This window comes from Osmia lignaria, unplaced genomic scaffold, assembly GCF_051020975.1.
Source record: "Osmia lignaria lignaria isolate PbOS001 unplaced genomic scaffold, iyOsmLign1 scaffold0006, whole genome shotgun sequence".
Classification (NCBI taxonomy): domain Eukaryota; kingdom Metazoa; phylum Arthropoda; class Insecta; order Hymenoptera; family Megachilidae; genus Osmia; species Osmia lignaria.
In genome coordinates this window covers 9,110,165-9,127,122 of record NW_027478163.1, presented here as the reverse complement: position 1 = coordinate 9,127,122, position 16,958 = coordinate 9,110,165, and positions in this window count along the sequence as shown.

The following is a 16,958-nucleotide window of genomic DNA, read 5'->3' as shown; positions in this document are numbered from 1 at the left end:
TTGTAGGAAACATAATTCTCTACAAAAAAGGTCTCTGAACATTTTGCCATAGCTCGCTTCGTTTCCGAGATATTTGCAGATATATCTCAAGGGAAGGGGCCTGACGGACATATTTCGAGATATTTCTTCTTCTTGTTGTTCTTCTTCTGCACAGCTAAGCTGGAAGTGGCATTTGCAGCTCGCAATAGTGCAGAGTTATCTCAAAGAAAGAGGCCACGGTGTTTCTGTACCTCTATTATGTTGGTGCAGCTTCGGAACTTTTAAATATATTGATATATCTCGAGAACTACGCATCTGATCAAAAAATATCATAGAACATAAAAAGTAGGAAACTTAATTCTCTACAAAAAAGGTCTCTTAACATTTTGCCATAGCTCGCTTCGTTTCCGAGATATTTGCAGATTTATCTCAAGGGAAGGGTCCTGATGGACATATTTCGAGATACTTCTTCTTCTTGTTGTTCTTCTTCTGCACAGCTAAACTGGAAGTGGCATTTCCAGCTCGCAATCGTGCAGAGTTATCTCAAAGAAAGGGGCCACGGTGTTTCTGTATCTCTATTATGTTGGTGCGGCTTCGGAACTTTTAAATATCTCGATATATCTCGAAAACTACGCTTCAGATCAAAAAATATCATAGAACATAAATTGTAGGAAATATAATTCTCTACAAAAAACGTCTCTTAACATTTTGCCATAGCTCGCTTCGTTTCCGAGATATTTGCAGATTCACCTCAAAGGAACGGGCCTGACGGACATATTTCGAGATACTTCTTCTTCTTGTTGTTCTTCCTCTGCACAGCTAAGCTGGAAGTGGCATTTGCAGCTCGCAATAGTGCAGAGTTATCTCCAAGAAAGGGGCCACGGTGTTTCTGTATCTCTATTATGTTGGTGCGGCTTCGGAACTTTTAAATATCTTGATATATCTCGAGAACTACGCATCTGATCAAAAAATATCATAGAACATAAAAAGTAGGAAACTTAATTCTCTACAAAAAAGGTCTCTTAACATTTTGCCATAGCTCGCTTCGTTCCCGAGATATTTGCAGATTTATCTCAAGGGAAGGGGCCTGACGGACATATTTCGAGATATTTCTTCTTCTTGTTGTTCTTCTTCTGCACAGCTAAGCTGGAAGTGGCATTTGCGGCTCGCACTAGTGCAGAGTTATCTCAAAGAAAGGGGCCACGGTGTTTCTGTATCTCTATTATGTTGGTGCGGCTTCGGAACTTTTAAATATCTCGATATATCTCGAAAACTACGCTTCTGACCAAAAAATATCATAGAACCTAAATTATAGGAAACATAATTCTCTACAAAAAAGGTCTCTTAACATTTTGCCATAGCTCGCTTCGTTTCCGAGATATTTGCAGATTTATCTCAAGGGAAGGGGCCTAACGGACATATTTCGAGATATTTCTTCTTCTTGTTGTTCTTCTTCTGCACAGCTAAGCTGGAAGCGGCATTTGCGGCTCGCACTAGTGCAGAGTTATCTCAAAGAAAGGGGCCACGGTGTTTCTGTATCTCTGTTATGTTGGTGCGGTTTCGGAACTTTTAAATATCTTGATATATCTCGAGAACTACGCATCTGATCAAAAAATATCATAGAACATAATTTGTAGGAAACACAATTCTCTACAAAAAAGGTCTCTTAACATTTTGCCATAGCTCGCTTCGTTTCCGAGATATTTGCAGATGTATCTCAAGGGCAGGGGCCTGACGGACATATTTCGAGATATTTCTTCTTCTTGTTGTTCTTCTTCTGCACAGCTAAGCTGGAGGTGGCATTTACAGCTCGCAATAGTGCAGAGTTATCTCAAAGAAAGGGGCCACGGTGTTTCTGTATCTCTATTATGTTGGTGCGGCTTCGGAACTTTTAAATATCTTAATATATCTCGAGAACTACGCATCTGATCAAAAAATATCATAGAACATAAAAAGTAGGAAACGTAATTCTGTACAAAAAAGGTCTCTTAACATTTTGCCATAGCTCGCTTCGTTTCCGAGATATTTGCAGATTTATCTCAAGGGAAGGGGCCTGACGGACATATTTCGAGATATTTCTTCTTCTTGTTGTTTTTCTTCTGCACAGCTAAGCTGGAAGTGGCATTTGCGGCTCGCACTAGTGCACAGTTATCTCAAAGAAAGGGGCCACGGTGTTTCTGTATCTCTATTATGTTGGTGCGGCTTCGGAACTTTTAAATATCTTGATATATCTCGAGAACTACGCCTCTGATCGAAAAATATCATAGAACATAAAAAGTAGGAAACTTAATTTTCTACAAAAAAGGTCTCTTAACATTTTGCCATAGCTCGCTTCGTTTCCGAGATATTTGCAGATTTATCTCAAGGGAAGGGGCCTGACGGACATATTTCGAGATATTTCTTCTTCTTGTTGTTCTTCTTCTGCACAGCTGAGCTGGAAGTGGCATTTGCAGCGCGCAATAGTGCAGAGTTATCTCAAAGAAAGGGGCCACGGTGTTTCTGTATCTCTATTATGTTGGTGCGGCTTCGGAACTTTTAAATATCTCGATATATCTCGAAAACTACGCTTCTGATCAAAAAATATCATAGAACATAAATTGTAGGAAACATAATTCTCTACAAAAAACGTCTCTTAACATTTTGCCATAGCTCGCTTCGTTTCCGAGATATTTGCAGATTTATCTCAAGGGAAGGGGCCTAACGGACATATTTCGAGATATTTCTTCTTCTTGTTGTTCTTCTTCTACACAGCTAAGCTGGAAGCGGCATTTGCGGCTCGCACTAGTGCAGAGTTATCTCAAAGAAAGGGGCCACGGTGTTTCTGTATCTCTGTTATGTTGGTGCGGTTTCGGAACTTTTAAATATCTTGATATATCTCGAGAACTACGCATCTGATCAAAAAATATCATAGAACATAAATTGTAGGAAACATAATTCTCTACAAAAAAGGTCTCTTAACATTTTGCCATAGCTCGCTTCGTTTCCGAGATATTTGCAGATATATCTCAAGGGCAGGGGCCTGACGGACATATTTCGAGATATTTCTTCTTCTTGTTGTTCTTCTTCTGCACAGCTAAGCTGGAGGTGGCATTTACAGCTCGCAATAGTGCAGAGTTATCTCAAAGAAAGGGGCCACGGTGTTTCTGTATCTCTATTATGTTGGTGCGGCTTCGGAACTTTTAAATATCTTAATATATCTCGAGAACTACGCATCTGATCAAAAAATATCATAGAACATAAAAAGTAGGAAACATAATTCTGTACAAAAAAGGTCTCTTAACATTTTGCCATAGCTCGCTTCGTTTCCGAGATATTTGCAGATTTATCTCAAGGGAAGGCGCCTGACGGACATATTTCGAGATATTTCTTCTTCTTGTTGTTCTTCTTCTGCACAGCTAAGCTGGAAGTGGCATTTGCGGCTCGCACTAGTGCAGAGTTATCTCAAAGAAAGGGGCCACGGTGTTTCTGTATCCCTATTATGTTGGAGCGGCTTCGGAACTTTTAAATATCTCGATATATCTCGAAAACTACGCTTCTGATCAAAAAATATCATAGAACATAAATTGTAGGAAACATAATTCTCTACACAAAAAGGTCGCTTAACATTTTGCCATAGCTCGCTTCGTTTCCGAGATATTTGCAGATTTATCTCAAGGGAAGGGGCCTGCCGGACATATTTCGAGATATTTCTTCTTCTTGTTGTTCTTCTTCTGCACAGCTAAGCTGGAAGTGGCATTTACAGCTCGCAATAGTGCAGAGTTATCTCAAAGAAAGGGGCCACGGTGTTTCTGTATCTCTATTATGTTGGTGCGGCTTCGGAACTTTTAAATATCTCGATATATCTCGAAAACTACGCTTCTGACCAAAAAATATCATAGAACCTAAATTATAGGAAACATAATTCTCTACAAAAAAGGTCTCTTAACATTTTGCCATAGCTCGCTTCGTTTCCGAGATATTTGCAGATTTATCTCAAGGGAAGGGGCCTAACGGACATATTTCGAGATATTTCTTCTTCTTGTTGTTCTTCTTCTGCACAGCTAAGCTGGAAGCGGCATTTGCGGCTCGCACTAGTGCAGAGTTATCTCAAAGAAAGGGGCCACGGTGTTTCTGTATCTCTGTTATGTTGGTGCGGTTTCGGAACTTTTAAATATCTTGATATATCTCGAGAACTACGCATCTGATCAAAAAATATCATAGAACATAATTTGTAGGAAACACAATTCTCTACAAAAAAGGTCTCTTAACATTTTGCCATAGCTCGCTTCGTTTCCGAGATATTTGCAGATGTATCTCAAGGGCAGGGGCCTGACGGACATATTTCGAGATATTTCTTCTTCTTGTTGTTCTTCTTCTGCACAGCTAAGCTGGAGGTGGCATTTACAGCTCGCAATAGTGCAGAGTTATCTCAAAGAAAGGGGCCACGGTGTTTCTGTATCTCTATTATGTTGGTGCGGCTTCGGAACTTTTAAATATCTTAATATATCTCGAGAACTACGCATCTGATCAAAAAATATCATAGAACATAAAAAGTAGGAAACGTAATTCTGTACAAAAAAGGTCTCTTAACATTTTGCCATAGCTCGCTTCGTTTCCGAGATATTTGCAGATTTATCTCAAGGGAAGGGGCCTGACGGACATATTTCGAGATATTTCTTCTTCTTGTTGTTTTTCTTCTGCACAGCTAAGCTGGAAGTGGCATTTGCGGCTCGCACTAGTGCACAGTTATCTCAAAGAAAGGGGCCACGGTGTTTCTGTATCTCTATTATGTTGGTGCGGCTTCGGAACTTTTAAATATCTTGATATATCTCGAGAACTACGCCTCTGATCGAAAAATATCATAGAACATAAAAAGTAGGAAACTTAATTTTCTACAAAAAAGGTCTCTTAACATTTTGCCATAGCTCGCTTCGTTTCCGAGATATTTGCAGATTTATCTCAAGGGAAGGGGCCTGACGGACATATTTCGAGATATTTCTTCTTCTTGTTGTTCTTCTTCTGCACAGCTGAGCTGGAAGTGGCATTTGCAGCGCGCAATAGTGCAGAGTTATCTCAAAGAAAGGGGCCACGGTGTTTCTGTATCTCTATTATGTTGGTGCGGCTTCGGAACTTTTAAATATCTCGATATATCTCGAAAACTACGCTTCTGATCAAAAAATATCATAGAACATAAATTGTAGGAAACATAATTCTCTACAAAAAACGTCTCTTAACATTTTGCCATAGCTCGCTTCGTTTCCGAGATATTTGCAGATTTATCTCAAGGGAAGGGGCCTAACGGACATATTTCGAGATATTTCTTCTTCTTGTTGTTCTTCTTCTACACAGCTAAGCTGGAAGCGGCATTTGCGGCTCGCACTAGTGCAGAGTTATCTCAAAGAAAGGGGCCACGGTGTTTCTGTATCTCTGTTATGTTGGTGCGGTTTCGGAACTTTTAAATATCTTGATATATCTCGAGAACTACGCATCTGATCAAAAAATATCATAGAACATAAATTGTAGGAAACATAATTCTCTACAAAAAAGGTCTCTTAACATTTTGCCATAGCTCGCTTCGTTTCCGAGATATTTGCAGATATATCTCAAGGGCAGGGGCCTGACGGACATATTTCGAGATATTTCTTCTTCTTGTTGTTCTTCTTCTGCACAGCTAAGCTGGAGGTGGCATTTACAGCTCGCAATAGTGCAGAGTTATCTCAAAGAAAGGGGCCACGGTGTTTCTGTATCTCTATTATGTTGGTGTGGCTTCGGAACTTTTAAATATCTTAATATATCTCGAGAACTACGCATCTGATCAAAAAATATCATAGAACATAAAAAGTAGGAAACATAATTCTGTACAAAAAAGGTCTCTTAACATTTTGCCATAGCTCGCTTCGTTTCCGAGATATTTGCAGATTTATCTCAAGGGAAGGCGCCTGACGGACATATTTCGAGATATTTCTTCTTCTTGTTGTTCTTCTTCTGCACAGCTAAGCTGGAAGTGGCATTTGCGGCTCGCACTAGTGCAGAGTTATCTCAAAGAAAGGGGCCACGGTGTTTCTGTATCCCTATTATGTTGGAGCGGCTTCGGAACTTTTAAATATCTCGATATATCTCGAAAACTACGCTTCTGATCAAAAAATATCATAGAACATAAATTGTAGGAAACATAATTCTCTACACAAAAAGGTCGCTTAACATTTTGCCATAGCTCGCTTCGTTTCCGAGATATTTGCAGATTTATCTCAAGGGAAGGGGCCTGCCGGACATATTTCGAGATATTTCTTCTTCTTGTTGTTCTTCTTCTGCACAGCTAAGCTGGAAGTGGCATTTACAGCTCGCAATAGTGCAGAGTTATCTCAAAGAAAGGGGCCACGGTGTTTCTGTATCTCTATTATGTTGGTGCTGCTTCGGAACTTTTAAATATCTTGATATATCTCGAGAACTACGCATCTGATCAAAAAATATCGTAGAACATGAAAAGTAGGAAACTTAATTCTCTACAAAAAAGGTCTCTTAACATTTTGCCATAGCTCTCTTCGTTTCCGAGATATCTGCAGATTTATCTCAAGGGAAGGGGCCTGACGGACATATTTCGAAATATTTCTTCTTCTTGTTGTTCTTCTTCTGCACAGCTAAACTGGAAGTGGCATTTCCAGCTCGCAATCGTGCAGAGTTATCTCAAAGAAAGGGGCCACGGTGTTTCTGTATCTCTATTATGTTGGTGCGGCTTCGGAACTTTTAAATATCTTGATATATCTCGAGAACTACGCCTCTGATCGAAAAATATCATAGAACATAAAAAGTAGCAAACTTAATTCTCTACAAAAAAGGTCTCTTAACATTTTGCCATAGCTCGCTTCGTTTCCGAGATATTTGCAGATTTATCTCAAGGGAAGGGGCCTGACGGACATATTTCGAGATACTTCTTCTTCTTGTTGTTCTTCCTCTGCACAGCTAAGCTGGAAGTGGCATTTGCAGCTCGCAATAGTGCAGAGTTATCTCAAGGAAAGGGGCCACGGTGTTTCTGTATCTCTATTATGTTGGTGCGGCTTCGGAACTTTTAAATATCTTGATATATCTCGAGAACTACGCATCTGATCAAAAAATATCATAGAACATAAAAAGTAGCAAACTTAATTCTCTACAAAAAAGGTCTCTTAACATTTTGCCATAGCTCGCTTCGTTCCCGAGATATTTGCAGATTTATCTCAAGGGAAGGGGCCTGACGGACATATTTCGAGATATTTCTTCTTCTTGTTGTTCTTCTTCTGCACAGCTAAGCTGGAAGTGGCATTTGCGGCTCGCACTAGTGCAGAGTTATCTCAAAGAAAGGAGCCACGGTGTTTCTGTATCTCTATTATGTTGGTGCGGCTTCGGAACTTTTAAATATCTCGATATATCTCGAAAACTACGCTTCTGATCAAAAAATATCATAGAACATAAATTGTAGGAAACATAATTCTCTACAAAAAAGGTATCTTAATATTTTGCCATAGCTCGCTTCGTTTCCGAGATATTTGCAGATATATCTCAAGGGATGGGGCCTGCCGGACATATTTCGAGATATTTCTTCTTCTTGTTGTTCTTCTTCTGCACAGCTAAGCTGGAAGTGGCATTTACAGCTCGCAATAGTGCAGAGTTATCTCAAAGAAAGGGGCCACGGTGTTTCTGTATCTCTATTATGTTGGTGCTGCTTCGGAACTTTTAAATATCTTGATATATCTCGAGAACTACGCATCTGATCAAAAAATATCGTAGAACATGAAAAGTAGGAAACTTAATTCTCTACAAAAAAGGTATCTTAACATTTTGCCATAGCTCTCTTCGTTTCCGAGATATTTGCAGATTTATCTCAAGGGAAGGGGCCTGACGGACATATTTCGAGATATTTCTTCTTCTTGTTGTTCTTCTTCTGCACAGCTAAACTGGAAGTGGCATTTCCAGCTCGCAATCGTGCAGAGTTATCTCAAAGAAAGGGGCCACGGTGTTTCTGTATCTCTATTATGTTGGTGCGGCTTCGGAACTTTTAAATATCTTGATATATCTCGAGAACTACGCATCTGATCAAAAAATATCATAGAACATAAAAAGTAGGAAACATAATTCTCTACAAAAAAGGTCTCTTAACATTTTGCCATAGCTCGCTTCGTTTCCGAGATATTTGCAGATTTATCTCAAGGGAAGGGGCCTGACGGACATATTTCGAGATATTTCTTCTTCTTGTTGTTCTTCTTCTGCACAGCTGAGCTGGAAGTGGCATTTGCAGGTCGCAATAGTGCAGAGTTATCTCAAAGAAAGGGGCCACGGTGTTTCTGTATCTCTATTATGTTGGTGCGGCTTCGGAACTTTTAAATATCTTGATATATCTCGAGAACTACGCATCTGATCAAAAAATATCATAGAACATAAAAAGTAGGAAACTTAATTCTCTACAAAAAAGGTCTCTTAACATTTTGCCATAGCTCGCTTCGTTCCCGAGATATTTGCAGATTTATCTCAAGGGAAGGGGCCTGACGGACATATTTCGAGATATTTCTTCTTCTTGTTGTTCTTCTTCTGCACAGCTAAGCTGGAAGTGGCATTTGCGGCTCGCACTAGTGCAGAGTTATCTCAAAGAAAGGAGCCACGGTGTTTCTGTATCTCTATTATGTTGGTGCGGCTTCGGAACTTTTAAATATCTCGATATATCTCGAAAACTACGCTTCTGATCAAAAAATATCATAGAACATAAATTGTAGGAAACATAATTCACTACAAAAAACGTCTCTTAACATTTTGCCATAGCTCGCTTCGTTTCCGAGATATTTGCAGATTCAGCTCAAAGGAACGGGCCTGACGGACATATTTCGAGATACTTCTTCTTCTTGTTGTTCTTCCTCTGCACAGCTAAGCTGGAAGTGGCATTTGCAGCTCGCAATAGTGCAGAGTTATCTCAAAGAAAGGGGCCACGGTGTTTCTGTATCTCTATTATGTTGGTGCGGCTTCGGAACTTTTAAATATCTTGATATATCTCGAGAACTACGCATCTGATCAGAAAATATCATAGAACATAAAAAATAGGAAACTTAATTCTCTACAAAAAAGGTCTCTTAACATTTTGCCATAGCTCGCTTCGTTCCCGAGATATTTGCAGATTTATCTCAAGGGAAGGGGCCTGACCGACATATTTCGAGATATTTCTTCTTCTTGTTGTTCTTCTTCTGCACAGCTAAGCTGGAAGTGGCATTTGCGGCTCGCACTAGTGCAGAGTTATCTCAAAGAAAGGGGCCACGGTGTTTCTGTATCTCTATTATGTTGGTGCGGCTTCGGAACTTTTAAATATCTCGATATATCTCGAAAACTACGCTTCTGACCAAAAAATATCATAGAACCTAAATTGTAGGAAACATAATTCTCTACAAAAAAGGTCTCTGAACATTTTGCCATAGCTCGCTTCGTTTCCGAGATATTTGCAGATATATCTCAAGGGAAGGGGCCTGACGGACATATTTCGAGATATTTCTTCTTCTTGTTGTTCTTCTTCTGCACAGCTAAGCTGGAAGTGGCATTTGCAGCTCGCAATAGTGCAGAGTTATCTCAAAGAAAGAGGCCACGGTGTTTCTGTACCTCTATTATGTTGGTGCAGCTTCGGAACTTTTAAATATATTGATATATCTCGAGAACTACGCATCTGATCAAAAAATATCATAGAACATAAAAAGTAGGAAACTTAATTCTCTACAAAAAAGGTCTCTTAACATTTTACCATAGCTCGCTTCGTTTCCGAGATATTTGCAGATTTATCTCAAGGGAAGGGTCCTGATGGACATATTTCGAGATACTTCTTCTTCTTGTTGTTCTTCTTCTGCACAGCTAAACTGGAAGTGGCATTTCCAGCTCGCAATCGTGCAGAGTTATCTCAAAGAAAGGGGCCACGGTGTTTCTGTATCTCTATTATGTTGGTGCGGCTTCGGAACTTTTAAATATCTCGATATATCTCGAAAACTACGCTTCAGATCAAAAAATATCATAGAACATAAATTGTAGGAAATATAATTCTCTACAAAAAACGTCTCTTAACATTTTGCCATAGCTCGCTTCGTTTCCGAGATATTTGCAGATTCAGCTCAAAGGAACGGGCCTGACGGACATATTTCGAGATACTTCTTCTTCTTGTTGTTCTTCCTCTGCACAGCTAAGCTGGAAGTGGCATTTGCAGCTCGCAATAGTGCAGAGTTATCTCAAAGAAAGGGGCCACGGTGTTTCTGTATCTCTATTATGTTGGTGCGGCTTCGGAACTTTTAAATATCTTGATATATCTCGAGAACTACGCATCTGATCAAAAAATATCATAGAACATAAAAAGTAGGAAACTTAATTCTCTACAAAAAAGGTCTCTTAACATTTTGCCATAGCTCGCTTCGTTCCCGAGATATTTGCAGATTTATCTCAAGGGAAGGGGCCTGACGGACATATTTCGAGATATTTCTTCTTCTTGTTGTTCTTCTTCTGCACAGCTAAGCTGGAAGTGGCATTTGCGGCTCGCACTAGTGCAGAGTTATCTCAAAGAAAGGGGCCACGGTGTTTCTGTATCTCTATTATGTTGGTGCGGCTTCGGAACTTTTAAATATCTCGATATATCTCGAAAACTACGCTTCTGACCAAAAAATATCATAGAACCTAAATTATAGGAAACATAATTCTCTACAAAAAAGGTCTCTTAACATTTTGCCATAGCTCGCTTCGTTTCCGAGATATTTGCAGATATATCTCAAGGGAAGGGGCCTGACGGACATATTTCGAGATATTTCTTCTTCTTGTTGTTCTTCTTCTGCACAGCTAAGCTGGAAGTGGCATTTGCAGCTCGCAATAGTGCAGAGTTATCTCAAAGAAAGAGGCCACGGTGTTTCTGTACCTCTATTATGTTGGTGCAGCTTCGGAACTTTTAAATATATTGATATATCTCGAGAACTACGCATCTGATCAAAAAATATCATAGAACATAAAAAGTAGGAAACTTAATTCTCTACAAAAAAGGTCTCTTAACATTTTGCCATAGCTCGCTTCGTTTCCGAGATATTTGCAGATTTATCTCAAGGGAAGGGTCCTGATGGACATATTTCGAGATACTTCTTCTTCTTGTTGTTCTTCTTCTGCACAGCTAAACTGGAAGTGGCATTTCCAGCTCGCAATCGTGCAGAGTTATCTCAAAGAAAGGGGCCACGGTGTTTCTGTATCTCTATTATGTTGGTGCGGCTTCGGAACTTTTAAATATCTCGATATATCTCGAAAACTACGCTTCAGATCAAAAAATATCATAGAACATAAATTGTAGGAAATATAATTCTCTACAAAAAACGTCTCTTAACATTCTGCCATAGCTCGCTTCGTTTCCGAGATATTTGCAGATTCAGCTCAAAGGAACGGGCCTGACGGACATATTTCGAGATACTTCTTCTTCTTGTTGTTCTTCCTCTGCACAGCTAAGCTGGAAGTGGCATTTGCAGCTCGCAATAGTGCAGAGTTATCTCAAAGAAAGGGGCCACGGTGTTTCTGTATCTCTATTATGTTGTTCTTCTTCTGCACAGCTGAGCTGGAAGTGGCATTTGCAGGTCGCAATAGTGCAGAGTTATCTCAAAGAAAGGGGCCACGGTGTTTCTGTATCTCTATTATGTTGGTGCGGCTTCGGAACTTTTAAATATCTCGATATATCTCGAAAACTACGCTTCTGACCAAAAAATATCATAGAACGTAAATTGTAGGAAACATTATTCTCTACAAAAAAGGTCTCTTAACATTTTGCCATAGCTCGCTTCGTTTCCGAGATATTTGCAGATTTATCTCAAGGGAAGGGTCCTGACGGACATATTTCGAGATATTTCTTCTTCTTGTTGTTCTTCTTCTGCACAGCTAAACTGGAAGTGGCATTTCCAGCTCGCAATCGTGCAGAGTTATCTCAAAGAAAGGGGCCACGGTGTTTCTGTATCTCTATTATGTTGGTGCGGCTTCGGAACTTTTAAATATCTTGATATATCTCGAGAACTACGCATCTGATCAAAAAATATCATAGAACATAAAAAGTAGGAAACTTAATTCTCTACAAAAAAGGTCTCTTAACATTTTGCCATAGCTCGCTTCGTTTCCGAGATATTTGCAGATTTATCTCAAGGGAAGGGGCCTGACGGACATATTTCGAGATATTTCTTCTTCTTGTTGTTCTTCTTCTGCACAGCTAAGCTGGAAGTGGCATTTGCAGCTCGCAATAGTGCAGAGTTATCTCAAAGAAAGGGGCCACGGTGTTTCTGTATCTCTATTATGTTGGTGCGGCTTCGGAACTTTTAAATATCTTGATATATCTCGAGAACTACGCATCTGATCAAAAAATATCATAGAAGATAAAAAGTAGGAAACTTCATTCTCTACAAAAAAGGTCTCTTAACATTTCGCCATAGCTCCCTTCGTTTCCGAGATATTTGCAGATTTATCTCGAGGGAAGGGGCCTGTCGGACATATTTCGAGATATTTCTTCTTCTTGTTGTTCTTCTTCTGCACAGCTAAGCTGGAAGTGGCATTTGCGGCTCGCACTAGTGCAGAGTTATCTCAAAGAAAGGGGCCACGGTGTTTCTGTATCTCTATTATGTTGGTGCTGCTTCGGAACTTTTAAATATCTCGATATATCTCGAAAACTACGCTTCTGATCAAAAAATATCATAGAACATAAATTGTAGGAAACATAATTCTCTACAAAAAACGTCTCTTAACATTTTGCCATAGCTCGCTTCGTTTCCGAGATATTTGCAGATTCAGCTCAAAGGAACGGGCCTGACGGACATATTTCGAGATACTCCTTCTTCTTGTTGTTCTTCTTCTGCACAGCTAAGCTGGAAGTGGCATTTGCAGCTCGCAATAGTGCAGAGTTATCTCAAAGAAAGGGGCCACGGTGTTTCTGTATCTCTATTATGTTGGTGCGGCTTCGGAACTTTTAAATATCTTAATATATCTCGAGAACTACGCATCTGATCAAAAAATATCATAGAACATAAAAAGTAGGAAACTTAAGTCGCTACAAATAAGGTCTCTTAACATTTTGCCATAGCTCGCTTCGTTTCCGAGATATTTGCAGATTTATCTCAAGGGAAGGGGCCTCACGGACATATCTCGAGATATTTCTTCTTCTTGTTGTTCTTCTTCTGCACAGCTAAGCTGGAAGTGGCATTTGCGGCTCGCACTAGTGCAGAGTTATCTCAAAGAAAGGGGCCACGGTGTTTCTGTATCTCTATTATGTTGGTGCTGCTTCGGAACTTTTAAATATCTCGATATATCTCGAAAACTACGCTTCTGATCAAAAAATATCATAGAACATAAATTGTAGGAAACATAATTCTCTACAAAAAACGTCTCTTAACATTTTGCCATAGCTCGCTTCGTTTCCGAGATATTTGCAGATTCAGCTCAAAGGAACGGGCCTGACGGACATATTTCGAGATACTTCTTCTTCTTGTTGTTCTTCCTCTGCACAGCTAAGCTGGAAGTGGCATTTGCAGCTCGCAATAGTGCAGAGTTATCTCAAAGAAAGGGGCCACGGTGTTTCTGTATCTCTATTATGTTGGTGCGGCTTCGGAACTTTTAAATATCTTGATATATCTCGAGAACTACGCATCTGATCAAAAAATATCATAGAACATAAAAATTAGGAAACTTAATTCTCTACAAAAAAGGTCTCTTAACATTTTGCCATAGCTCGCTTCGTTTCCGAGATATTTGCAGATTTATCTCAAGGGAAGGGGCCTGACGGACATATTTCGAGATATTTCTTCTTCTTGTTGTTCTTCTTCTGCACAGCTGAGCTGGAAGTGGCATTTGCAGGTCGCAATAGTGCAGAGTTATCTCAAAGAAAGGGGCCACGGTGTTTCTGTATCTCTATTATGTTGGTGCGGCTTCGGAACTTTTAAATATCTCGATATATCTCGAAAACTACGCTTCTGACCAAAAAATATCATAGAACGTAAATTGTAGGAAACATTATTCTCTACAAAAAAGGTCTCTTAACATTTTGCCATAGCTCGCTTCGTTTCCGAGATATTTGCAGATTTATCTCAAGGGAAGGGTCCTGACGGACATATTTCGAGATATTTCTTCTTCTTGTTGTTCTTCTTCTGCACAGCTAAACTGGAAGTGGCATTTCCAGCTCGCAATCGTGCAGAGTTATCTCAAAGAAAGGGGCCACGGTGTTTCTGTATCTCTATTATGTTGGTGCGGCTTCGGAACTTTTAAATATCTTGATATATCTCGAGAACTACGCATCTGATCAAAAAATATCATAGAACATAGAAAGTAGGAAACTTAATTCTCTACAAAAAAGGTCTCTTAACATTTTGCCATAGCTCGCTTCGTTTCCGAGATATTTGCAGATTTATCCCAAGGGAAGGGGCCTGACGGACATATTTCGAGATATTTCTTCTTCTTGTTGTTCTTCTTCTGCACAGCTAAGCTGGAAGTGGCATTTGCGGCTCGCACTAGTGCAGAGTTATCTCAAAGAAAGGGGCCACGGTGTTTCTGTATCCCTATTATGTTGGTGCGGCTTCGGAACTTTTAAATATCTCGATATATCTCGAAAACTACGCTTCTGATCAAAAAATATCATAGAACATGAATTGTAGGAAACATAATTCTCTACAAAAAACGTCTCTTAACATTTTGCCATAGCTCGCTTCGTTTCCGAGATATTTGCAGATTCAGCTCAAAGGAACTGGCCTGACGGACATATTTCGAGATATTTCTTCTTCTTGTTGTTCTTCTTCTGCACAGCTAAGCTGGAAGTGGCATTTGCAGCTCGCAATAGTGCATAGTTATCTGAAAGAAAGGGGCCACGGTGTTTCTGTATCTCTATTATGTTGGTGCGGCTTCGGAACTTTTAAATATCTTGATATATCTCGAGAACTACGCATCTAATCAAAAAATATCATAGAACATAAAAAGTAGGAAACTTAATTCTCTACAAAAAAGGTCTCTTAACATTTTGCCATAGCTCTCTTCGTTTCCGAGATATTTGCAGATTTATCTCAAGGGAAGGGGCCTGACGGACATATTTCGAGATATTTCTTCTTCTTGTTGTTCTTCTGCACAGCTAAGCTGGAAGTGGCATTTGCAGCTCGCAATAGTGCATAGTTATCTGAAAGAAAGGGGCCACGGTGTTTCTGTATCTCTATTATGTTGGTGCGGCTTCGGAACTTTTAAATATCTTGATATATCTCGAGAACTACGCATCTAATCAAAAAATATCATAGATCATAAAAAGTAGGAAACTTAATTCTCTACAAAAAAGGTCTCTTAACATTTTGCCATAGCTCTCTTCGTTTCCGAGATATTTGCAGATTTATCTCAAGGGAAGGGGCCTGACGGACATATTTCGAGGTATTTCTTCTTCTTGTTGTTCTTCTTCTGCACAGCTAAGCTGGAAGTGGCATTTGCAGCTCGCAATAGTGCAGAGTTATCTCAAAGAAAGGGGCCACGATGTTTCTGTATCTCTATTATGTTGGTGCGGCTTCGGAACTTTTAAATATCTTGATATATCTCGAGAACTACGCATCTGATCAAAAAATATCATAGAACATAAAAAGTAGGAAACTTAATTCTCTACAAAAAAGGTCTCTTAACATTTTGCCATAGCTCGCTTCGTTTCCGAGATATTTGCAGGTTTATCTCAAGGGAAGGGGCCTAACGGACATATTTCGAGATATTTCTTCTTCTTGTTGTTCTTCTTCTGCACAGCTAAGCTGGAAGTGGCATTTGCGGCTCGCACTAGTGCACAGTTATCTCAAAGAAAGGGGCCACGGTGTTTCTGTATCTCTATTATGTTGGTGCGGCTTCGGAACTTTTAAATATCTCGATATATCTCGAAAACTACGCTTCTGATCAAAAAATATCATAGAACATAAATTGTAGGAAACATAATTCTCTACAAATAAGGTCTCTTAACATTTTGCCATAGCTCGCTTCGTTTCCGAGATATTTGCAGATTTATCTCAAGGGAAGGGGCCTGACGTACGTATTTCGAGATATTTCTTCTTCTTGTTGTTCTTCTTCTGCACAGCTAAGCTGGAAGTGGCATTTGCGGCTCGCACTAGTGCAGAGTTATCTCAAAGAAAAGGGCCACGGTGTTTCTGTATCTCTATTATGTTGGTGCGGCTTCGGAACTTTTAAATATCTCGATATATCTCGAAAACTACGCTTCTGATCAAAAAATATCATAGAACATAAATTGTAGGAAACATAATTCTCTACAAAAAAGGTCTCTTAACATTTTGCGATAGCTCGCTTCGTTTCCGAGATATTTGCAGATATATCTCAAGGGAAGGGGCCTGACGGACATATTTCGAGATATTTCTTCTTCTTGTTGTTCTTCTTCTGCACAGCTAAGCTGAAAGTGGCATTTACAGCTCGCAATAGTGCAAAGTTATCTCAAAGAAAGGGGCCACGGTGTTTCTGTATCTCTATTATGTTGGTGCGGCTTCGGAACTTTTAAATATCTCGATATATCTCGAAAACTACGCTTCTGATCAAAAAATATCATAGAACATAAATTGTAGGAAACTTAATTCTCTACAAAAAAGGTCTCTTAACATTTTGCCATAGCTCTCTTCGTTTCCGAGATATTTGGAGATTTATCTCAAGGGAAGGGGCCTGACGGACATATTTCGAGATATTTCTTCTTCTTGTTGTTCTTCTTCTGCACAGCTAAGCTGGAAGTGGCATTTGCAGCTCGCAATAGTGCAGAGTTATCTCAACGAAAGGGGCCACGGTGTTTCTGTATCTCTATTATGTTGGTGCGGCTTCGGAACTTTTAAATATCTTGATATATCTCGAGAACTACGCGTCTGATCAAAAAATATCATAGAACATGAAAAGTAGGAAACATAATTCTCTACAAAAAAGGTCTCTTAACATTTTGCCATAGCTCGCTTCGTTTCCGAGATATTTGCAGATTTATCTCAAGGCAAGGGGCCTGACGGACA